Source organism: Odontesthes bonariensis, chromosome 4 (assembly GCF_027942865.1).
Source record: "Odontesthes bonariensis isolate fOdoBon6 chromosome 4, fOdoBon6.hap1, whole genome shotgun sequence".
NCBI classification, from domain to species: Eukaryota; Metazoa; Chordata; class Actinopteri; order Atheriniformes; family Atherinopsidae; genus Odontesthes; species Odontesthes bonariensis.
This window is the reverse complement of record NC_134509.1, coordinates 41,792,509-41,817,868: the sequence shown is the minus strand read 5'-3', so window position 1 is coordinate 41,817,868 and position 25,360 is coordinate 41,792,509. Positions and strand designations below refer to the sequence as shown.

The window sequence follows — 25,360 nt, the reverse complement described above, 5'->3', positions numbered from 1 at the left end:
TATCGTGTTGTGAATGTGTTCCAAGTCTGAATCCCTCTAATGCTTAAAAACATAAAGCTTAAACACATACCAGCACAAGATTAAACAGCAGGCAACAACTAGAGCCCTGCGCAGGACTATTTTTTCAATCCCGCTATTGCTGCACGTCTCAGTCGCTACCGCAATATTTGCCTACAAAACCTGCACGTTCCTGCAGACCCATATATAGGCTAACTAGAATACGTTTATATATACTGTTTCATTAGAACAACAGAAGAATAAATATAAACATATTCAACAAAAATCTCAGTTTTGAATCACAATCTTCATGTAAACTGAGGCCAAAAATATATAATAAAAATAGCAAATCCATCAAAAAAATTTGGGAATATCACATTGAATTTGACCAAGAGCTTATAAACAACTAAAAACCCTGAGACACGTTAAAAAAAACCCAATCTAACTTGTTGTACATTAAAACAATGACTCATAACACACCAAACTTACTCAAAATAAGACACAATACAATGAAACAGACATCTGTTCTAAAATGCGCCCATAGATACTAAATGCCCTCTCCGATGGCGCACTGGATGCAGGTATACTCAAAATGAATCTCGCGAGCTTTGACAGTGCAGGAAACTGGGTTGTGTGAGAGTCGGGCGCTGAGGTATTCAGAAATTCTTTAATCAACGGGCTTTTCTTCCCACTCTGCGAACCAATCTGGGTTTGGGCTTTGCCACACTTGTCACAGCGCACAAAATCCAGCGCTTTACCTTCTTTGTTTTTGAAAATATTTAATGTTTTCCATATATATAATTCTCCTTTCTTTTCTTTAGTTTCATATTCTCCAGCCTTATTTTTTTTTCACCAACCTCAGTTGCACTCACCATGACTAGAAAATTCGGGACCTGCTGTTTATTCTTAGCCGACCACTCCAGCAAAATGTGCATTTCAATGTAGGGATCTGGAAACAACTTTGTGTGGTCACTTAAAGGGATAGTTTGCCTCTTTTGACATGAAGCTGTATGACATCCCATATCAGCAACATCATTTCTGAACATCTTCTTACCCCCTGCTGCGTCCTGTGAGCAGAGTTCCAGCCTCGTTTTGGTGTTGATGAAGGTAGTCCGGCTAGTTGACTGGGGTCCCGAAAATAAAGCGTTTTGCTTCTAAAAACAATATGCGTTCAAAAGAGTAATACATTCGCATCACAAAATCGTCCATCCAGAAAAAGTCAGACCTCACAATGGCTTGGCGCTATTTTTGCCTCCCTTCATATCAATACGTTCAGCCACCTGCCGATAGCCGCACCTGTTACGGTGTTTACTGCTCGGAAGCAGGGGACTGCTCAGTCTGCACTTCGGTCTGCAATTCGGTCTGCACAGTTTACACAGCCCGTAGTGATACGAAGGGAGAGATAAATAGCGCCAAGCATGCGTGTGCATATATGCTTGCAAGTGACTGATTGTGCTTCTGCTCTGAGTGCTTGTGCGCTGTCAGTGCTGTGTAAGCGTGGTGTTTGATTGCGTGTGCTGCTCAAATCTCTATCTGTGCCGTGCATGTTAACATTAATATGACATATTGAGGTGGAAACGCAGCAAGTTGGGAAAGAGAGACAGAAGATAAAAACAGTGCAAAAGGGTAGAAGTGTGAGATGGAAAACAGCCCAAAACAAACCCAAATAAACAAATGTGACCTGCATAACCTTCTATGCTAGTCAGGTTGGCAGTTAGCCATCTACCAGACAGATGATTGTAAATTATGTAGAATATTTCAGGGTTACATTATGTACCATCTACAGTGATATGGTTTATAAAAGTTAACGAATTCAGATCACCTGGAGTTAAAAGAGCCAAGGAGTGGTGGTCGCGGTACAGCTGCCCATTGATGAATAGTTTATCCACCGCGATGACAGCTTGGGAGCCTCGCTCCATGAACTTCCTTCGGATGGGGAACAGGACCCTGCGTCTTTCTAGGATTTCTTTGGGAAACTGGTCGTTGACGCTGAAGTCCGTTCCTCTCAGCTCCCTGATGCGGCCCCTCACCTGAACTTTCTGTTTGAAATGTTCGAACTTGGCCACAATAGGTCTCGGTCTGCAGGCATCAGGTCTCTTCCCTCCCAGGCGGTGGACTCGGTGAAAGGCGATGTTCTTCACTGCATCTCCCAGAAGTTTAAGTTGTGTTTGGATGAAGCTTTTCATTGTTTGTTCAGGATCCTTGTCTGCTTGCTCCGGGATTCCAGAAAACACCAGGTTGTCCCTCATACTGCGGGACTGGAGATCAATAATAGACTCTTTCATTTTTTTGTTTTCTTCAGAGATTCGGCTCATTCCCTCGGAGACAGATTTCACCGATCCTCTGAGGGTTGTGTTTTCTGCAGCCAGCGTCTGCACCGGTTGCTGGCTGAACTCCAACGACTCCCGTAAACTCTCTGTGGAGAATCTCTAACAGAGACAAACGGGCGTCGAGACTGGATAATTTCTTGTGGATTGATGTTAAAATGTCCGACGAATCATTACCAGCTGGAGAGGTCGCACCGGGTGACTCTTCATTGCGGCTTCTTTTGGAGCTTGAAGCCATTTTGCTGGCAGACAGGGTTTGGTTGGTTTTCCCCATGACGATCCTGTCAAAACACTCGATGTTATCCGTTAGGCTGTCCAGACTTCACTGTACTCCAGTGTTTTGTTTTTGTTTTACCCGAAAAAATATATATATTCAAACTAGCTATAGTTATTGGCGGAGTTATAATCTTACTGTATTGTTTGCTCGATTAGAGGCGCGCCATGTTGAATCTGCCGATAGTCTCACAGAATCTCGCGACACTACAGCATCACACTCCTCTGGCAATGGCAGAGGAGCCGGGCTATCCCTGATGCTGCTGTGCAGCTAACCGCACGTTGCACTGTCTGGACCATGACAGAGCTTCCAGTAAGTGTTGAGATGGGGGAGCCACAATGACTGGTGCTCACAGAGCCATATGTTTGAGAGCCACTGCCCATTGAATGTAGAGACTGTGACGATCCTGCTATGTCCATTCTACCGACTGAGAGAATTTTAGAGCGGTTGGAATAACTAATAACGATAAACGCTGTTTGTATCCCACCCAATGCTAACATTAGCTCAGCCCTCACTCTTTTATTTGACATTATAAACAACAGAGATCATATCCCGAAGGGGTTCATAGAATTGCTGGTGAGCAACACTCCGGATCATGTTTGCTCTAACATCAAACATGCATATAGGGCTGTACCCCTTCCACACCTTGGCTTGTCTGACCATGTCAAACATGTGATTGAACCTTTCCCAACAGGAAACCCTGGATGACAGAAGATGTCAGGGCTCTCCTCAAAGCACGTGACACAGCCTTCAGGTCTGGAAACAGCTCCCTTTAGATAGAATCTCAAAAGGGGTATCAAAGCAGCCAAACTGGACTACAATTCAATTCAATTAAATTCAATTCATTTTTATTTATATAGCGCCAAATACAACAAATGTCATCTCAAGGCACTTAGATAGTAAGTCCAATTCAAGCCAATTGGAATTCAATTAATTAATAATAATCATAATTCATAAAATAATCCAATTCGTTCATATAGAGCCAATTCAAAAACAATTTCCTAGCTAAGAAAACCAACAGATTGCACTGAAAACTTTTTGTTTTTCGGTCCAATCTCCCGGCCTGAGCGGCGTGCCTGAGGCGACTGTGGAGAGAAACGACTCCCTTTGAACAGGAAGAAACCTCTGGCAGCACCAGAACCAGGAAGGGTGGCCATCCGCCTCGACCAGCTGGGGTTTGAGAAGACAGAAAGGGGGGGAGGGCCGCAGCGGCAGCGGCACTGTAACACCATTCAAAGGATATCTGTTGGAACAGGGAAACACGAGTTAATGACCACAATAATGTCACATATACATAAAGAGAGTAAAGTGAGGAAAGGTGTGACAGATGAGGCCCCCCAGCAGTCTGGGCCTATAGCAGCTTAACTATGGGATGTTTCAGGATTACCTGAGCCATCCCTATTCAAGGTAAACACAAGAAACTTGTGCTAACGAAAAAATAAATAATAAAATAAAGGACCAGACTCAGTGAGTAATTCCCTATACTCCCTATATAGATCTGCTCCTCACACCACAACAACCATCTTTTTACAGCCACAAGCTACCTCAGCCTCTCACCAACTACACACCAGTCACAGCGGGGTGGGGATGCAAACCCTGGTTCGGGTAGGGGGTAATGAAAGTATAGAGGGTGCCAGAGGTGGAGGCAGAACAAGACACACTAGCAGATACACTATCAGATTCAACAGACCTAACTATAAGCTTTATAAAAAAGGAAAGTTTTAAGCCTGGTCTTAAAAGTGGAAAGGGTGTCTGCTTCCCGGACATTTACTGGCAGCTTATTCCACAATAGAGGGGCCTGATAACTGAAGGCTCTGCCTCCCATTCTACTTTTAGAAACTCTGGGAACCTCAAGTAAACCTGCAGTTTGGGAACAAAGTGCTCTGTTAGGAAAATATCTTACAATGAGATCTTTAAGATATGATGGAGCTCGGTCATTAAGAGCTTTATATGTAAGGAGAAGAATCTTAAATTCTATTCTGAATTTAACAGGGAGCCAATGAAGAGAAGCTAAAACTGGAGAAATATGATCTCTGCTGTTAGTTCTCATCAGAACTCTGGCTGCAGCATTTTGGATCAACTGAAGGCTTTTCAGAGAATATGTGGGACAGCCCAATAATAAAGAATTACAGCAGTCCAATCCTGAAGTAACAAATGCATGGAGCAGTTTTTCTGCATCACTCTGAGACAAGATGTTCCTGATTTTAACAATATTACGAAGGTGAAAGAAGGCAGTCCTAGAAACCTGTTTTATATGCGAGTCAAATGATAAGTTCTGGTCAAAAATAACTCCAAGGTTCCTCACTGTAGAACTAGAAGCCAAGGAAATACCATCTAGAGTAACTACATAGCTAGACAATTTCTCCCTGAAGCGCTCAGGTCCAAAGATAACGACTTCAGTTTTGTCTGAATTTAGAAGCAGACAGTTCTGAGTCATCCAGGTCTTTATGTCTTTAAGACATGCTTGTAGTCTGACCAACCTATTGGGTTCATCTGGTTTTATAGATAAGTACAGCTGAGTATCATCAGCATAGCAATGGAAATTTATGCCATGCTGTCTAATAATGTTACCTAATGGAAGCATGTATAAAGTGAAAAGAATCGGTCCAAGCACAGAACCCTGGGGAACTCCATGACTTACTCTGGTGTGTGAGGAAGATTCTTCATTTACAAGAACAAACTGAAATGTATCAGATAAATATGACTTAAACCAGCCTAATGCAGTTCCTTTAATCCCAATAACATGTTCAAGTCTGTGTAATAAGATACTGTGATCGACCGTATCAAATGCAGCACTGAGATCCAACAGGACAAGCACAGACACAAGTCCGCTATCAGAGGCTAAGAGGAGATCATTGGTAACTTTCAGCAGTGCAGTTTCTGTGCTATGATGCACTCTGAATCCTGACTGAAACTCTTCAAACAGATTATTTCTGTGTAAGTGATCACAAAGCTGAGCTGCAGCTATTTTTTCAAGAACTTTAGACATAAAAGGGAGATTGGATATAGGTCTATAATGAGCCAACACTTCTGGATCAAGAGTAGGTTTTTTAAGTAAAGGTTTAATTACAGCAACCTTAAAAGTCTGAGGTACATATCCTGTCAACAAAGACAGATTGATCAAATCCAACATGGAAGAGTCAATTAATGGGAAAACCTCCTTGAACAGTCTGGTTGGGATTGGGTCTAAAACACAAGTTGATGGTTTAGAAGAGACTATTGCTGTTGTTAGTTCAGAGAGATCAACTGGGCAGAAGCCGTCTAAATATAAATCAGGTTCTAAAGATACTTCTAAAGCTGCTGTACTTGATGATACATCACTGATAATAGTGGGAAGGACTCCATCAATATTCTCTCTGATAGAAACAATTTTATTAATAAAGAAGCTCATGAAATCATCACTGCTGAGAGTTAAAGGAATACCTGGCTCAGCAGAGCTCAGACTCTTTGTCAGACTGGCTACAGTGCTGAAAAGAAACCTGGGATTATTCTTATTCTCTTCTATCAATGATGAATAATAAGCAGTTCTAGCTTTACGAAGGGCTTTCTTATACATTGTTAAACTATCTTTCCAGACTAACTGAGACTCTTCTAAATTAGAGGAACGCCACTGTCTCTCCAGCTTTCTTGCAGTCTGCTTTAAAGCACGCAGCTGTGAATTATACCAAGGAGCCAGCCTCTTCTGACTGATTACCTTCCTTTTCAGAGGGGCAACATTGTCCAGTGCTGTACGCATTGAAACTATAGTGCTGTCAACAAGAGAGTCAAGTGTTGCTGGAGTAAAGTTTAGGTAGTCGTCCTCTGTCATATCTGCACATGGCAGTGAAGAAAAGGATGATGGAATTAATTCTTTAAATCTGGTTACAGCATCCTCTGATAGACACCTTCTATACGTAAATTTCTTCTCAGAAACTGTATAGTCAAGTAATGTAAACTCAAAGGTTATCAGAAAATGGTCAGATAAGACAGGGTTATGAGGGAACACTGTTAACTGTTCACTCTCAATGCCATAAGTCAGCACAAGATCAAGGGTGTGATTAAGGCAGTGAGTCGGTCTGTGAACACTCTGAGAAAATCCAATAGAGTCCAATATAGAATTAAAGTTCATATTCAGGCTGTCATTTTCAACATCTACATGAATTCAGAATTCAGACAGAAACTCAGAATAAGGGCCAGGTGGACGATACACAACAACAAACACAAGAGGTTTCTGTGATTTCCACTTTGCGTGGGAAAAACTGAGAATCAGAGATTCAAAAGAGCTCAAACTAATCTTGGGTCTGGGACTGATGAGTAACCCTGATCTGGAAATAGCTGCCACTCCTCCTCCTCTGCCTGTGGTTCCAGGAACGTGAACATTTAAACAGTCAGAGGGAGTTGCTTCATTAATGCTAACATGATGCTAACATGATGCTAACATGATCCTCCTGCTGCAGCCAGGTTTCTGTAAGACAAAATATATCAATATGATGATCACAAATCAACTCATTCACTAACAGAGACTTCGAAAGGAGAGATCTGATATTCAGCAAACCACATTTAATAGTTTGATGTTTTTGTTCAGTTAAAGTTTTTATTTTAATAATTTCTTTTTGCACAAGAGGATTTGCTCCTTTTGTGTTAATCGATTGGGGGGGTAGCAGCAGGTGGGAAGCTGCAGAGAAGTGTGTAAGACTACAACTCTGCATCCTGGTCTGAGCCCTGGGTTGTCATGTTTTAGGGTGGCAAATAAATTCATCCATATTTCTAGAAATGAGAGCTGCTCCTTCCAAAGTGGGATGGATGCCGTCTCTCCTCATCAGACCAGGTTTTCTCCAGAAAGATTGCCAATTATCTATGTAGCCCACGTTGTTTGCTGGACAGCATCTAGACAACCAGCGATTGTAGGACGACATGCGGCTAAACATGTCATCACTGGTCAGATTTGTTAAATCTGTTACATTAAAGCATCTTTTCTGACATTACTACCATTTTCTAGCCCTTTTGTTATACAAGGAGAGAATAGAAGGACATTTCACAGATAGCAACACAAAGCAGATGTGTCAAGGACTCCAGCACCTGACCAACTATACACGCTGCACCACCTCTGTATCGGATTGCTCCGCTGCACTGGCCAAGTAACTTAACTGCTTTTTTGCACGCTTTGAGGGTGCGTGTATGTGTGGGTCTCCATCCACCCATACGTACCCCTCTGTCACATTCTCATTGAGAAAGTCCACCACCTTAGCCTCCCACCTCACCTCTGTAACTGGATCATGGACTTTTTCACAAAGTAAAGCTGGGCACCTTTCTCTCCACAATTACCATCAATACTGGCTCTCCACAGGGCTGCGTGCTGAGCCCACTACTGTATTCACTGTACACTTATGACTGCAAACCTACGCACATCTCCAACTACATAATTAAGTTTGCGGATGACAACACAGTGGCCTTATTGGAGATCCAAAGACTGTCTCAGTGGTGCCCTGTTAACACTAAAAAATATATATATATATATATTGGACTTACATCTCTGACAACCTCTCTGGGTCAACAAACACCATGGTTGCTGTGAGGAATAGAAATAGAAATAGAATAGAATAGAAAAATACTGTATTCATCCCCCAATGGGGGAAATTCAAATTAGTCAAGTAGCTAAAAAAAAAAAAGATAAATATTTACAATGATTGTATATTAGCAACAACAATAATAATACCAATTATAATAAAAAATACTACTACTACTACTACTACTAACAATAATAATAATAAATTACTAAATAAATCAATAAAAAAAAAATCAATTTGAGAAGAACTCAGCAGTCCCTGTTAAAAAGCCTTCTGGCTGTGGGGACAAAGGACCTCCTGAAGCTCTCAGTCCTGCAGCCTCTCACTGCAGCTGCTCCTCTGTCCTGCAGGATGCTGTGGAGAGGATGTTTAGGCCACATTTACACATAGCTGGGTATTTAGAGAAACGAATATTTCCCCCCCTCCGTTTTCAATAATAACATCGTGCACACAACATCATTTTCAAAAAACTTGTCATTTACATCAACCCGCATAAATACGCCGTCAAGCGCCATAATAACTATGCCAAACCTATTGGCGGCAATGTAGGGAAAGTAAAAAAGCCATGCAAGCCAATCAAAATCCTCAGAATCGAGGACTTTCCTCATGTGAAGGAGGAGATAATGCGAGCAAATATCACAACAAAACTGAAGGCAATAAGAGGGAAATATAGACAGTCAGTGGATACTGGACGCAGGAGCGGCCACGGAAGAGTGGTGCTCCTCTATTGTGAACTGTGCGAGCAGGTTTGGGGTGGCAATTGCAATAAGGCCAGAATCGTTTGCACAAACGTAAAAATTAGTAGAACTTTAACATCATCCATGATAATCCTGATCAGTAGCCAAACAAACTTTAAACATAAGGCGCTCGCATGACGTTAAGCTTTTTCTGGCGCATAATATGACGTTTAAGAACCTAAAACGATGTTTCTCCCAGTTGACACGGCAACACATAACCGGCGTTATCAGAAATCTCCACTTTGGCCGGAGGTTTTAGAAATAATCGTTTTCTGTGATAAAAACGGGGTTTTGGTGTAAATGAGAGGCCAAACCGCAGGAAAATATCTGCGTCTTCCTATCGTGTAAACGGGGCCTTATTGTTCTCCATCACAGAATCTAACTTCCTCCTCATCCGCTGCTCCACCACAGCACCGAGAGGGTCCAGCCTTCTGCCTACAACAGAACCAGCCTTTTTCACCAGTTTGTCCAGGCGCCTACAGTTTGTGTCTGTAGTGCAACTCCCCCAGCAGACAGCAGCATAGAACAGTGCACTCTCAGTGATAGTGTGATAAAACATGCACATCATGTCACTGCAGACACTGAAGGACCTGAGCCATCTCAGGAAGAAGAGACGGCTCTGGCCCCTCCTGTACACTGCGTCTTTGTTGGCAGACCACTCCAGTTTATTATCCAGCACCACCCCCAGGTATCTGCAGGTCTGAACAGTCTCTATCTCCCCTCCATCAATGCAGACTGACTGGTATGGGGTTTTAGATCTCCTGAAGTCCACCACCAGCTCTTTGGTTTTGGTGGTATTCAGGAGCAAACACTTCCTGTCCAAACCAGTCAGTAAAGGCCTCCACAAGGTCCCTGTACTCCTTCTCCTGTCCACCGCGCACACATGCCACAACAGCCGTATCATCAGAATACTTCTGTATGTGGCAGGACTCTGAGTTGTACCTGAAGTCTGATGTGTACAGGGTGAAAAGAAAAGGAGCCAAAACAGTGCCCTGCGGAGCCCCAGAACTGCATTCCAGTGTTCCAGAAACACATTTCCCCATCCTGACATACTGTGGTCTGGCAGACAAATAGTCTATAATCCATGATGTCAGGGAGGGGGCCACACCCATACCGAGCAGCTTGTCTTTCAGTATGGGAGGCCGTATGGTGTTGAAGGCACTGGAGAAGTAAAAGAACATGATTCTCACATATGAACCAGGCACATCCAGATAAGCATATGCCCGATGCAACATGTACAGAATCGCGTCTTCCACTCCTATGTGTTTCTGGTAGGCAAACTGGAGGGGGTCAAGAGCCTCAGCAACCTGCAATCTCATGCGACGAACAAGGAGTCTCTCCAAGGTCTTCATGATATGAGATGTCAAAGCCACCGGTCTGTAGTCATTCAGCTCCACCGGTTGCCCTAATTTGGGACAAGAAGTTTTCCATAGTACCGGGACTTTTTCCATCTGAATGCTCATATTGAAGAGCCTCTGAAGAGGGACTGCTAGTTGACCAGCACAGTCCCTCAGAAGCCTTGGACAGACTCCATCTGGGCCTGAAGCCCTCCCTGACTGAAGTCTCCTGAGCTCAGCTCCAACCTCCTCTATAGTTAGACACAGAGGTTGTAGCGGAGGGATGGCGACAGGAGTGATGTTGGTATCAATCAGAGATGGGGGTGCAGCTGGAGAGAGGAGGGCTAGTGGTGCGAGTTGCTGCAGAGGTGGAGGTGTGGCTGTGTTCAGGATGCCTGGTGGTGGAAGCTGCCACACAGGTGGAGGTGTAGCTTGGCTTAGGAGATCTGGCGGTGGAAGTTGCTGTAGAGATGGAGGTACAGCTGGATAGAGGAGGCCTGGACGTGACAGTTGCTGCAGAGGTAGAGGTGCAGTCAGGCGGAGGAGGAGACTTGGCGATGCAGGTTGCCATTGAGGTGGAAGTACAGCAGGGCAGTGGAAGCAGTATAGAGGAAGCAGCTGTAGTGGTGGGGGTGGAGGGAGCAGCAGAGGTCGAAAAAGCCCTAACCTGTTGTAATATTGGTTGAAAGTATTGGCTCTGTCCACATCACCTTCTACAGACTGAGAGTTCTTCAGTCTGTATCCAGTGATGGTCCTCATGCCCCTCCACACTTCCTTGGTGTTATTGTTCTCCAGCTGTCTCTCCACCTTTTTCTTGTACTCCACCTTAGCTCGACATAATGTCTTTTTAAGCTCCTGTTGTACACTCCTCCGCCTTTCTCTATCCCCATTCTGGAACGCCCTCTTTTTCTGGTTCAGGAGGTCTTTGATGTCACTGGTGATCCATGGTTTGTTATTTGGATAGCACCTTACAGTCCTGACTGGAATCACAGTGTCCCTACAGAAGTTAATGTAGTCTGTCAGGCACAGGAGGGTCAGCAGGGTCACAGGAGACCCTCCTGGAAGGCACTTTCTGTGAAGACACTCAGTGTTAAGTGTCGTGTGTTGGTTGGGTTGGCAGGACACGGATGCGGACTCCAGAGATTAGAAAGCAAACTTGGTTTATTTATAACTTAAGACAAAACAAAAAGTGCGGATGAGCCGGATAACAAGACTAAACTGTGGGATAAATACATGAATATTATTGTGACAAAACAAAACAAAAGACTTGACATAAAAAACACTTATCTTTAAAGGCGTAGCTTGACGTGGCAAGGGAATGGTGATATCGGGGAATCGTGAAAAGAAATCACAAACTGAAAGGGGAGCCTGGAAACTAAATAGGGAAATAGGGAGTGATTGGTGAGTGAGTGCAGCTGGGGACAATGACAAAGAGGTTACGTGAGTGACAACTAATAACCTGGCATGGGAAGTGAGGGGGAAAAACAATGGCAAGACTTGACTAAAACATTAACTCAAAAACCAAAACATAAACAACCTAAAACATGATAAAACATAAAACTAAAAACATGGGGAAAACCCCATGGACGTGACATTAAGCTGCTGACCACCTTCTACCGCTCTGCCATAGAGAGCATTGTGATATACTGCCTCATAGCATAGTATGCTGGTTGCTCAGCTGCAGACTGGAAAGCCCCTCAGAGGGTTATAAAGTCATTGCAAAAGATCATCGGCTGCCCTCTCCCCTCACTAGAAGACATTGCTTACTCCTGCTACCTATCCAGAGCAAACAACATCATCAAAGACTAATCCCGCCCTGGCCTTTCCCTTTTTGACCTTCTGCCCTCAGGCAGGTGCTTTAGGTCACTAAAATCCCAATCCAACAGACTCTTAAAGAGCTTCTACCCCCATGTCATACATGTCATACAAACTCGAAACAAAAACCTCAAGTGACTTTGCACACTGTAGTTAACTACCTGCCATGCCACTTTTATAGATTTTTTTCTACTTTGTGTACAAACTTAAAAATAAAGTGTTGTCTTGCATATTTTATTTGCACATAGGACTGTTTTTATGTGCATTCATGTTGAATGGTTTACTGTGAAGGGCACCTGCAATTTCACTGTATCTTGTATATAGTGACAATAAAGGCATCTTATCTTAACAAGCGAACTTCAGGATGCTGGGATCGTGGCAGAATGGACAAGAAAAAGCCATATGTCAGACTGGCCAATAAAAAGAAATGACCGAGATGGGCAAAAGAGCTCAGACATTGGACACTGGAAGACTGGAAAAAGGTGTTGAGGGCAAATGAGTCCCAGTCCAAGATGCAGAACAAGTGAAAAGATGCAAGAACAATGCTCAAGATTTTTCAACACTATACCACACCCTGTGGACAGAACTTGTTTGAGGCCAATTTCATCCTACAACATGATAAAACACACCTCCAAAATGTGTCAGCAATATTTAAAGACTAAGCAGTCAGCCAGAATTTAGACTGTAATGGAGTGGCCAGCACGGTCTCCGGTTCGGAACCCTATTGAGCTGTTGTGGGAGCAGCTAGACCTTGTGCTTCGAGGAAGACTCCATCAAGCCAATCCATCTTTTGGGAGATGCTCCAGGAAGCATGGGGTGAAATTTAGATTACCGTGAAAAAATTGACAGCTAGAATGCCTAAGGTCTGCTAGGCTGTAATTGCTAGAGAAGGTGTTTTTTTGTAATAAAATCAGAGTTTTTTAAAGTTGTCACTGTAGTGCAATGGTAAGCACAAATAAGCAGGTTGGGGTGCACCAGCGTTAACTCTTCTCTCCATTTTCTTTCTCGTTTGTCACAGTGATGACGAAGCAGATCTGTCTGACGTGGCTCCTCTGTTGGTGGCTTCTTACATGGTCTGCTACACCCCATTTTTTATATCTGAGGTACATAAAAAACGACACAGCTGCTCCAAGTGCAACCCCCAGTCATTAAAAACAGGAGAAAAAGCATATATGTCTCAACTTGAATCAACTCTTTCACAGCTCCTTCTCTGAAGATTTGTCTAGTTTCCGTATGACATTAGAGACAGGTTTCTTGCTTATGATCATTAGTGGGTGCTCCCATGTCCAGGATGCAATACCATGGTTGGCAGTCACAAGACTGTGAGAAACATTTTTGTCATATGTAAATTCCTGCTGAAGAATAACACGATAACTCAATCATCAAATGCTAATTCTAATTTCTAAAATAGACTTGTGGAAAATGTAAGCAGATAACATGTCTGAATTATCCTACCTGTTTTGTTTTTTTTACGTAGATTGAGAGTTTCTTCTCTCCTTGTTTAATTATATCAGCAGTTTAATGGTAGCATTAGTTTCACCATGTAAAGATGCCCATAACCCATGACACTTTACAACCTGCTATATGTAACTTTAAGCATACATTTCAAGACACAAGAGATGGACGGGGACTGATTAGTGCTGACCAGGACCATACTGAATACTGCACTAAATACTTTATCGACTATGTTAAGAAATCCTGACATTATTTTTGACGATAAACGGTTGAATACAAATAAAGTTTTGGCTGACAACATTAAAAGAGCTTAACTGACAGACTGTCTCTTCTGCACCATTTATCAATCAGCTGATCCTGCTGGGTAGGATGGACCTGGCACCAGCACCTGATTGGTTAAGGACATTGTCCTCAGTGATGTCATATCTGGACTGTGGTCTGAATCCTCTCATCTACTTCTCAAATCAGAACTTCCGGGATGTGGGCCTGGCACTGCTGTGGACCAAAAAGAAACCAGTGTCCGAGCCGGTCCTCACAGCTGTCACTATAAATGAGCTGTAGTCATGTGATAAGTTTACTCAAACTCCTGCTCAGCCCGTTTTTGCATCCCTGCTCCATTTGTACGGCTTCATCTGTGTGTGTGCGGGCCGTCTTATTGTTTCTGTTGGTTTTATTTTGTGAAGCATTGTGTTGCCTTTGTTGATTGACATATACATGTGAAAATTACAATGAGCAGTGAGATTTACAATCTTTTACAGTTTGTGTCAGAACTTTAATTTTGGGATTATAATCATTTGTTTCCTCCCTGTGTTTATAGGTTATCTCCATTTATGGAAAATACAATTGCAAGTGCTTTCCACAATATTTTAATGTCTTAAAAACGCTCGGTAACAACAGCTTTGTCTCATTTCGAAGTGAACATGCCCCTTGATCACTGCCAAACTGTTCAAACACTATAAAGCTCCTGCATTATTCTAGCAACTCAACTAATTTCCTAAAAAAGGCTATATCTGAAGAATACAGAGATGGGAAAGAACTGATTACAGAGTCACCTACATATGGATTGATCTGAATAATATTCTGTATTTTGTCACTTTCAGTGGCACAGCAACATTCTTTCTTTTGACCTCAGTCTGAATAAAACAATATTCACATTCCCATTTACATGTTACAAAATGGCTCACATTCAACTCTATACACTACTATAATATCTGCAATCACTCTCATTCCATCCATGTTCCTCTAAACAGAACCTTTACTCGGGTTTCTGTCTCACCCCCAAAAGTGTGTCTTTGTTTTTTCCACCACATTCCACCTGTCCTGCACAGACTCTGAGGAAGCACATAACATGCACCGTAAAGCAGGAAATTGTGTCTGTGAAAACTCTGATAGACTGTAAATACGGTGACACAATGCAGATGGCTGCTGACATTGTAGGAGTTAATATTAGCCTTGCTGTGGCTGTGGAAAACAACAGCTTGTGGCAGTCAATACCTGTGGGGAATGACTATGTAGAGCGCTCTGAGGTGCTGCAGAATCTACGGCACCTATCCTGACATCAGACTGGTATAATACACGATGAGTAAGACTAACAGACCGATGAACCGATAAACACACCGATGCTATCTTGATTTACAAAATCTTCCATGGCAAAGCACCTCCTCCATTACAAGAATTTGTGAAAAAAAACTCAAACAGATCAACAAGAGCTGGCTCTAGAGGTGACTGTGTAGTTCCTTTCAGAAAGAGTGCCTTTAGTCAAACCACCATGTTCTTGCTTTTCTTTTGTCTTTTCTGTCCTATTGTGTTTTCTCTCTCTGTAATTAATTCCCTCTTTTCACACTGGCCATGAAGGCTAACTATTCTAATTGTTGTTACTGTTGTTTTATTTATTTTACTATCCTATGTTGTTGACATCAATCTGCCGAAGGGACTAAAGATGGAAATTAGCCATTGGCCAAATCTTGCATATTTACATGTATATGTTCATTAATATGTATTGTCCCTGCTTTAAATAAATAACTCAAACTCAAACTCAAACTCAAACTCAAACATTATATACTCGAGATACTCAAGAATACTATCTGAATTTCACAAGTATGGGAAATTTGGGAACAGTTTACACACAGAGGTTATGATGCAAATGTCGAGATGACAGAGGCCTGCATATTTACAGAGGGGGTCCAAACAGGTGGGATGAAGCTTATAGTGGAAAAGTACCGGACACAGGGAGATAAGGAGGAGTTTTCCCACAGAGGGAGAAGACGTCTGAATGGAGCAGAGATGGGTAGCGAGGCTGATATCGGACCATGGACCAATCGGGGGGAAGCCAAGTTTGGTGACCCCGACGTGATCTGAGTCAGGAATGAGAGACTAGTGGCGACCGGACCAGATGGCGAAGTGAGCCTCGGCTGGCCTCTTGGACTTGTCACTCACTGTGGGGTGCCCTGACAAACACCTTTTTATTGAGACCTAACTCTGCAAATAGACGAAGGAAAATGATTCTGTGCGTGACTGATCTGTAAGGCAACCGAGTGAAAAGGATCTAAACAACAGTGTATTTTGAAAGTGTATGATTTTTGTGATTATTTGGGTTGAAGTTTCAAGTTTAATATAGTGGGTTTCGAGTTCCCTGCCTTAAGCAGTAAGGCAACAACAAGTCGCGCGGCGGTATCGTAGCCCTTGGAACACAGAAATTTACATTAAAATAGCATTTCAAGCTGCGTGCGGGGAAAAATGAAAAAACACGTCAAAAACAACAAAGTGGTGTAGATGATTGTATGTGAAACTTTGTTTTGTCCAAAAAAAAAGGTGCAACTTTGTTTTTGTCTAAAAGAAAAAAAGGAAGGAAACAGAAGACAGTAATAAATTAAACTGAACATAGCTCTTTTAACTATTCAACACCATAACAAAACAAATAATACTTGATTAGGTGAAATATATAAGTAGTTAAAATAAAATAGTCAAGAACAAAACCACATAATATGATAACACCATGCAAAAGAAAAGCAGTGTTCTATTTGTCTTAAACTAAAAGAGATAAGATTAGCTTAGATAGAACTTTATTGATCCCTTTGGGAGGTTCTCTCAGGGAAATTAAAATTCCTGCAGCACCATTACAGATTTTTTTTAATTGTTGTGGTGCTAGTGCTCCTTCCCATCCTCTACCTCTTCATACACCCCCACCCCCTCACCCCCCCCACCTCCCTAGAGAGGAGCTGTAAAGTCTGATGGCGTGAGGGACAACGGAGTTTTTGAGTCTATTGGTCCTGCACTTGGGAAGGAGCAGGGTGACTGGCACTGTCTATGATGTCCATAGTCCTCTTCTCTGCCACTGTCACCAGAGGGTCCAGCAGAGTAGTTAAAAGAAAATTCTTATGATCTTAAAATAAAAATAAATAAATAAATGACAAAGTAAAACGGATAAGAGATGAGGACAAGGAGCCAGATGTTGAAGACTTACAGCAGCCAGGATGTCAGCCAATACCCCCATACCACCAGAAGAAGAGAAGCCAGGACCTCCCAGTACTATGGGCCAGCTCAAAGAATTTGTTAATCACAAGGTGTTGGATGAAGTGCACGACAAAAAGAAATGAGAGATGGGAATAGGCCTACAGAAGGAGTGGAAAGCGTGAAAAAAGAAAGGCTTCCTTACACCGTATTATGGGGGACCACGCCCCACAATTGAAGCTATAAAGTTTTTACACCAAAAGGCCAAAGAAGATCCTGACAAGGCCCATTTGACATGGGAAAAAGGAAGAAAGAAAAATTGGGGCTTTAAAAAAAAAAAAAGAGGCAGAAATGGAAAACAAGACGGACTTTCTGGTGACTGCAACAGCAATGTGTCAAGCAATGATTCAAGGGAAAAAAAACAAAAACGTGGATAAGAACTGTATCAACTAAACCAAAGCAACAAAGCCACAGAAGTAGAAGCTATCGCAGTGCAGCTCTCATCAACAACCCCGTCTCTGTATCCGCCTCTGCCAATAAGCAGAATTTTGTAATCAAATTACAGTAATGAGATTATAGTAACTTTATTGTAATCAGATTTCAATAATCAGATAACAGTAATTGGATCAGTAACTGTATTGTAATCTGATTACAGTAATCTGCTTACAGTAACTGTTGTAACAGTAATCAGATTACAGATGGATTTCAGATTCAATTTAATTCCTTTTTATTTATATAGCGCCAAATACAACAAATGTCATCTCAAGGCACTTAGATAATAAAGTCCAATTCAAGCCAATTGGAATTCAATTCATTGTAATCATAATTATTCATAAAATAATCCAATTCGTTCATATAGAGCCAATTCAAAAACAATTTCCTAGCTAAGGAAACCAACAGATTGCACTGAAACTTTTTTCTTTTTCGGTCCAATCTCCCGGCCTGAGCGTGCCTGAGGCGACTGTGGACAGACTCCCTTTTAACAGGAAGAAACCTCTGGCAGCACCAGAACCAGGAAGAGTGGCCATCCGCCTCGACCAGCTGGGGTTTGAGAAGACAGAAAGGGGGGGAGGGGGCGGCACTGTAACACCATTCAAAGGATATCTGTTGGAACAGGGAAACACGAGTTAATGACCACAATAATGTCACATATACATAAAGAGAGTAAAGTGAGGAAAGGTGTGACAGATGAGGCCCCCCAGCAGTCTAAGCCTATAGCAGCTTAACTATGGGATGTTTCAGGACCACCTGAGCCATCCCTAACTATAAGCTTTATCAAGGTGCCCTGCGAGGTGCCCTGCATGCACACCAGACATGCTGGCCATATCTGCAGATGGTAGCAGAAAGCACTACCGCTTCAAGAAGTCCAAAGGCTCAGCAGACTCATTTTCAAATTGTAGTAATTGATATATTAACTATAATGATCCTCACTGCTAAAAACAATCTTTTAATTTAACAGGACAGATGAACCATCTCTCTTTGATGGACTGTTCATCGCACAGGATGCCAAAGTGTCTGCCTTTGTTGACCAGATAAGAAGCCAAATGACGATTGTAAGGTTTTATCCAACCATTTAGACCTTCTTTATTTTTTACTTGTCTCTGGGCTACATGTAACAGATTGTATCTCCTTTCAGAGGACTGGTCATGATATCTGAGGGCCAACGATGTTTAAAGCAGGCCGAGAAACCTCCCAGAAGTCCAGGGCCAAGGTGGATAAGGAGGGCCTGGAAATGGCTGCAGACATGGAATCTTGCTGCAAGGCTTAAATCACTATCGTGGTGAAATATATGCTGACCCATTGTTCCTACAGAAGGAGCTGGGTGAAGCTGCAGGTAATCTTAACCATTCCCAAGTCACACCTGAAGTGTTCACTGGTATTTTACACTGTATTTATTTGTTGTGGTTTGGCACAACAGGCCTAAAATCATAGCTTTGAGACATTATAGCCCCTTTCACACTGCCGAATAACCCGCGTTTAATCCGCGAATTTAGCGTGTCCGCTGTTGCGTTCACACTGCCGACCCGGGCTGCCGCGTCAACTCGACTCGCCTTTCGACCCGCGTCGGACCCTAGTCTTTTTGCCGAGCCGAGTTTGATGTGAACGCAATTGACGCGGGTCGGACGTGGGCGTGACGTGAGGAGTTTAAAAGACAGAATGGACAGCTGATTCAGAACAACAGCGACAGGTGAGGACAAGTTTTACTTGCCTACATCAAGTTCGAGACATTTTTTAATATGGCCAACTGGTGAGACAAGGAGGTCCGCGAGCTCCTCAGCCTCCGAGCAGAGGACGTTATTTACCGCCACATTTCGGGGACTATAGTGCTCTTGTATTCTCCGCATATGTTCTTCGGCGGCATCCCACGTTGTAACCATCCACACCCCGTAAAATAACATCTCCATGAACTGCATATACAATGGCAAAAACGAGTCCTCAAGGTGTATTTAACCCTACCTCCGACGCATGGCTTGTGCCTACGTCATTGTACACACCCAGCATTTTATGTGTTGGGTTAGTTCAGGGGGCGTTGCCTAGTGTGACGCTCTGCCACTAGGCAACGCCCCCTGAACTCGGCTTCAGGCGACACGGGTCACCTAACACGCCAAGCGTTCACATTGCTCGACGCGGGTCGAAGGTGCAATTTGGACCCGCTAAGGTAGCGGGTCGCAGTGTGAAAGGGGCTAATGGCTGCAGAAAGTTAATATGGTGTATGTGGTATCACCTCCATGTCCAGCAGACATACATCAGCATTCATTTTGCTACATGTTCTTTGGTTGGCAACTGAGATTTTACCGTTGACTCCCCCTGTTTTGTCTCCTGATCATTATGTCAGCATGCACCCGAACACTAAATGATTTTCTCATCACAGGTATTGGCCATATGTGGAGTAGATGGCAGAGAAGTTGCCCGAGTTCCAGCCGCTGGCAGTGATGAGGCCTTTTCTGCCTGTGATGCAGACACGAGGCTCACACAGTGATGAGGCCTTTTCTGCCTGTGATGCAGACACGAGGCTCACACAGTGATGAGGCCTTTTCTGCCTGTGATGCAGACACGAGGCTCACACAGTAATGAGGCCTTTTCTGCCTGTGATGCAGACACGAGGCTCACACAGTGATGAGGCCTTTTCTGTCTGTGATGCAGACATGAGGCTCACACAGTAATGAGGCCTTTTCTGCCTGTGATGCAGACACGAGGCTCACACAGTAATGAGGCCTTTTCTGCCTGTGATGCAGACACGAGGCTCACACAGTAATGAGGCCTTTTCTGCCTGTGATGCAGACACGAGGCTCACACAGTAATGAGGCCTTTTCTGCCTGTGATGCAGACACGAGGCTCACACAGTAATGAGGCCTTTTCTGCCTGTGATGCAGACACGAGGCTCACACAGTAATGAGGCCTTTTCTGCCTGTGATGCAGACACGAGGCTCACACAGTGATGAGGCCTTTTCTGTCTGTGATGCAGACATGAGGCTCACACAGTGATGAGGCCTTTTCTGCCTGTGATGCACATTGTTTGTCTGCGTTTTGTTTGTGTTGACATTGTCTGCCTGCGTTTTGTTTGTGTTGACATTGTCTGCCTGCGTTTTGTTTGTGTTGACATTGCCTGTGTTTTGTTCGTGTTGACATTGTCTGCCTGCGTTTTGTTCGTGTTGACATTGTCTGCCTGCGTTTGGTTTGTGTTGACATTGTGTGCCTGCGTTTTGTTTGTGTTGACATTGCCTGTGTTTTGTTCGTGTTGACATTGTCTGCCTGCGTTTTGTTTGTGTTGACATTGTCTGCCTGCGTTTTGTTCGTGTTGACATTGTCTGCCTGCGTTTTGTTTGTGTTGACATTGTTTACCTGCGTTTTGTTTGTGTTGACATTGCCTGTGTTTTGTTTGTGTTGACATTGTTTGCCTGTGTTTTGTTTGTGTTGACATTGCCTGTGTTTTGTTTGTGTTGACATTGTTTGCCTGCGTTTTGTTCGTGTTGACATTGTCTGCCTGCGTTTTATTTGTGTTGACATTGTCTGCCTGCGTTTTGTTTGTGTTGACATTGTCTGCCTGCGTTTTGTTTGTGTTGACATTGTCTGCCTGCGTTTTGTTCGTGTTGACATTGCCTACGTTTTGTTCTTGTTGACATTGCCTGCGTTTTGTTTGCGTTGACATTGCCTGTGTTTTGTTTGTGTTGACATTGCCTGTGTTTTGTTTGTGTTGACATTGTTTGCCTGCGTTTTGTTCGTGTTGACATTGTCTGCCTGCGTTTTGTTTGTGTTGACATTGTCTGCCTACGTTTTGTTTGTGTTGACATTGTCTGCCTGCGTTTTGTTTGTGTTGACATTGTCTGCCTGCGTTTTGTTCGTGTTGACATTGCCTACGTTTTGTTCGTGTTGACATTGCCTGCGTTTTGTTTGTGTTGACATTGTCTGCCTGCGTTTTGTTTGTGTTGATATTGTCTGCCTGTGTTTTGTTTGTGTTGACATTGCCTGTGTTTTGTTCGTGTTGACATTGTCTGCCTGCGTTTGGTTTGTGTTGACATTGTCTGTCTGCGTTTTGTTTGTGTTGACATTGTCTGCCTGCGTTTGGTTTGTGTTGACATTGTCTGTCTGTGTTTTGTTTGTGTTGACATTGTCTGCCTGCGTTTTGTTTGTGTTGACATTGCCTGCGTTTTGTTTGTGTTGACATTGTGTGCCTGCGTTTTGTTTGTGTTGACATTGCCTGCGTTTTGTTTGTGTTGACATTGTCTGTCTGCGTTTTGTTTGTGTTGACATTGTTTGCCTGTGTTTTGTTTGTGTTGACATTGCCTGTGTTTTGTTCGTGTTGACATTGCCTGTGTTTTGTTCGTGTTGACATTGTCTGCCTGCGTTTTGTTCGTGTTGACATTGTCTGCCTGCGTTTTGTTTGTGTTGACATTGATTACCTGCGTTTTGTTTGCGTTGACATTGTTAGCCTCTGTTTTGTTTGTGTTGACATTGTCTGCCTGCGTTTTGTTTGTGTTGACATTGTCTGCCTGCGTTTTGTTTGTGTTGACATTGTTTACCTGCGTTTTGTTTGCGTTGACATTGTTAGCCTCTGTTTTGTTTGTGTTGACAATGTCTGTCTGCGTTTGGTTTGTGTTGACATTGTCTGTCTGCGTTTTGTTTGTGTTAACAATGTCTGCCTGCGTTTGGTTTGTGTTGACATTGTCTGCCTGCGTTTGGTTTGTGTTGACATTGTCTGCCTGCGTTTTGTTTGTGTTGACACTGTTTGCCTGTGTTTTGTTTGTGTTGACATTGTGTGCCTGCGTTTTTTTTGTGTTGACATTGTTTGCCTGCGTTTTGTTTGTGTTGACATTGCCTGCGTTTTGTTTGTGTTGACACTGTGTGTCTGCGTTTTGTTTGTGTTGACATTGTCTGCCTGCGTTTTGTTTGTGTTGACATTGTTTGCCTGCGTTTTTTTTGTGTTGACATTGTCTGCCTGCGTTTTGTTTGTGTTGACATTGCCTGCGTTTTGTTTGTGTTGACACTGTTTGCCTGCGTTTTGTTTGTGTTGACATTGTTTGCCTGCGTTTGGTTTGTGTTGACATTGTCTGCCTGCGTTTTGTTTGTGTTGACATTGTTTGCCTGCGTTTTTTTGTGTTGACATTGTCTGCCTGCGTTTTGTTTGTGTTGACATTGCCTGCGTTTTGTTTGTGTTGACATTGTTTGCCTGCGTTTTGTTCGTGTTGACATTGTCTGCCTGCGTTTTTTTTGTGTTGACATTGTCTGCCTGCGTTTTGTTCATGTTGACATTGTCTGCCTGCGTTTTGTTTGTGTTGACATTGTCTGCCTGCGTTTTGTTCGTGTTGACATTGCCTACGTTTTGTTCATGTTGACATTGCCTGCGTTTTGTTTGTGTTGACATTGCCTGCGTTTTGTTTGTGTTGATATTGTCTGCCTGTGTTTTGTTTGTGTTGACATTGCCTGTGTTTTGTTCGTGTTGACATTGTCTGCCTGCGTTTTGTTCGTGTTGACATTGTCTGTCTGCGTTTTGTTTGTGTTGACATTGCCTGTGTTTTGTTTGTGTTGACATTGTCTGTCTGCGTTTTGTTTGTGTTGACATTGTCTGCCTGCGTTTTGTTTGTGTTGACATTGCCTGCGTTTTGTTTGTGTTGACATTGCCTGCATTTTGTTTGTGTTGATATTGTCTGCCTGTGTTTTGTTTGTGTTGACATTGCCTGTGTTTTGTTCGTGTTGACATTGTCTGCCTGCGTTTTGTTCGTGTTGACATTGTCTGTCTGCGTTTTGTTTGTGTTGACATTGCCTGTGTTTTGTTTGTGTTGACATTGTCTGTCTGCGTTTTGTTTGTGTTGACATTGTTTGCCTGTGTTTTGTTTGTGTTGACATTGCCTGTGTTTTGTTCGTGTTGACATTGTCTGCCTGCGTTTTGTTCGTGTTGACATTGTCTGTCTGCGTTTTGTTTGTGTTGACATTGTCTGCCTGCGTTTTGTTTGTGTTGACATTGCCTGTGTTTTGTTTGTGTTGACATTGTCTGTCTGCGTTTTGTTTGTGTTGACATTGTCTGCCTGCGTTTTGTTTGTGTTGACATTGCCTGCGTTTTGTTTGTGTTGACATTGCCTGCATTTTGTTTGTGTTGACATTGCCTGCGTTTTGTTTGTGTTGACATTGTTTGCCTGCGTTTTGTTTGTGTTGACATTGCCTGTGTTTTGTTTGTGTTGACATTGTCTGCCTGCGTTTTGTTTGTGTTGACATTGTTTACCTGCGTTTTGTTTGCGTTGACATTGTTAGCCTCTGTTTTGTTTGTGTTGACAATGTCTGCCTGCGTTTGGTTTGTGTTGACATTGTCTGCCTGCGTTTTGTTTGTGTTGACATTGTTTGCCTGCGTTTTGTTTGTGTTGACATTGCCTGCGTTTTGTTTGTGTTGACATTGTCTGTCTGCGTTTTGTTTGTGTTGACATTGTCTGTCTGCGTTTTGTTTGTGTTGACATTGTCTGTCTGCGTTTTTTTTGTGTTGACATTTTTTGCCTGCGTTTTGTTTGTGTTGACATTGTCTGCCTCTGTTTTGTTTGTGTTGACATTGTTTGCCTGCGTTTTGTTTGTGTTGACATTGCCTGCGTTTTGTTTGTGTTGACATTGTCTGTCTGCGTTTTGTTTGTGTTGACATTGTCTGCCTGCGTTTTGTTTGTGTTGACATTTTTTGCCTGCGTTTTGTTTGTGTTGACATTGTCTGCCTGCGTTTGGTTTGTGTTGACATTGTTAGCCTCTGTTTTGTTTGTGTTGACATTGTTTGCCTGCGTTTTGTTTGTGTTGACATTGCCTGCGTTTTGTTTGTGTTGACATTGTCTGCCTGCGTTTTGTTTGTGTTGACATTGTCTGCCTGCGTTTTGTTTGTGTTGACATTGTCTGCCTGCGTTTTTTTTGTGTTGACATTGTCTGCCTGCGTTTTGTTTGTGTTGACATTGTCTGCCTGCGTTTTGTTTGTGTTGACATTGTTCGCCAATTTGTATGCCCGTGTTCTGTCTTTGTAATTGTCCATTGTTTGATTTGTAGCTGTGAAGTTTTAGAGTCTTCCTGTGTCTGCCTTGGGACTATGATGGAATTTAGCATTTGCTAAGTCCGGCACATTTACATTGATTACATTTCCCGACATAACACCGGCCTAATTTTCAATTATTAGCCTATGTCTCCTTTATAGGAGAGACAAATATGTGTGCCTTCCACCGTGAAGGCAGGAGGCTGGTGACCGCTCAGATAGTGACAGTGACGCTGACGCCACGCGCGTGACAGCTTGCCTGCGCGCACAGGATAGCTGCATCTCTCCATTTTCCCAGGGACGGACACCGGACAGCGTTTATAGTATTACAGAATGCTGCCACTGGTAATGTGGACGTAAAAGGCACAGCGGCACGCGAAGCACATTTAAATGGCGTGGTATGTATTTTTTCTATGATTCACTTCACTGGGAAAAATTCACCTTTTACGTAGAGATTGAGTGCAGGGTGGAAGTGGATGGGCGTGGGCAGCTCCACTGTGAACACGGAGCAGCTGCTCAGAGCCCCGCTTCAGTGTGAGGCTGCTGGATGATCTGCTCAGTGCTGCAGGGTGTTGGCCTCCTTCAGCCCGAAGAGTTTCAACACCGGACGAAAAAAAAGGAGCCATGTGCATGTGCACGTGCACGTGTTTGAAGATCAGTGAATCCGAAAAATCTGAGCAATTTTTCCTCTCCTCTCAGCTCAGTGGGAACTGGACCGGGACAGATGTTGGGTTGGACTCAGGGTGGGACTCAGGGTGGGACGCAGGCTGATGCTGTACCGGGACAGGTGTTGGTTTGGTCTCAGGGTGGGACTCAGGGTGGGACGCAGGCTGATGCTGTACCGGGACAGGTGTTGGGTTGGTCTCAGGGTGGGACTCAGGGTGGGACGCAGGCTGATGCTGTACCGGGGCAGGTGTTGGGTTGGTCTCA

The 25,360-nt window shown here is 43.2% G+C and overlaps 1 protein-coding gene across 4 annotated transcripts in view; it reads left to right on the top strand.

The window, feature by feature from the left end:
- Positions 1-25,360, top strand: part of adisspa (adipose secreted signaling protein a) — a 47,097-nt gene that overhangs the window by 5,069 nt on the left and 16,668 nt on the right. For 2 of the 4 annotated variants that reach the window (XM_075464228.1, XM_075464227.1), the window contains exons 2-4: positions 13,052-13,136; positions 18,398-18,491; positions 18,575-18,772. The gene's annotated coding sequence lies outside the window, so the exon portion shown is untranslated. Of the gene's footprint in view, positions 1-13,051; positions 13,137-18,397; positions 18,492-18,574; positions 18,773-24,609; positions 24,829-25,360 lie in introns of those variants that run through there. The other 2 variants (XM_075464229.1, XM_075464230.1) reach the window with 1 other exon arrangement.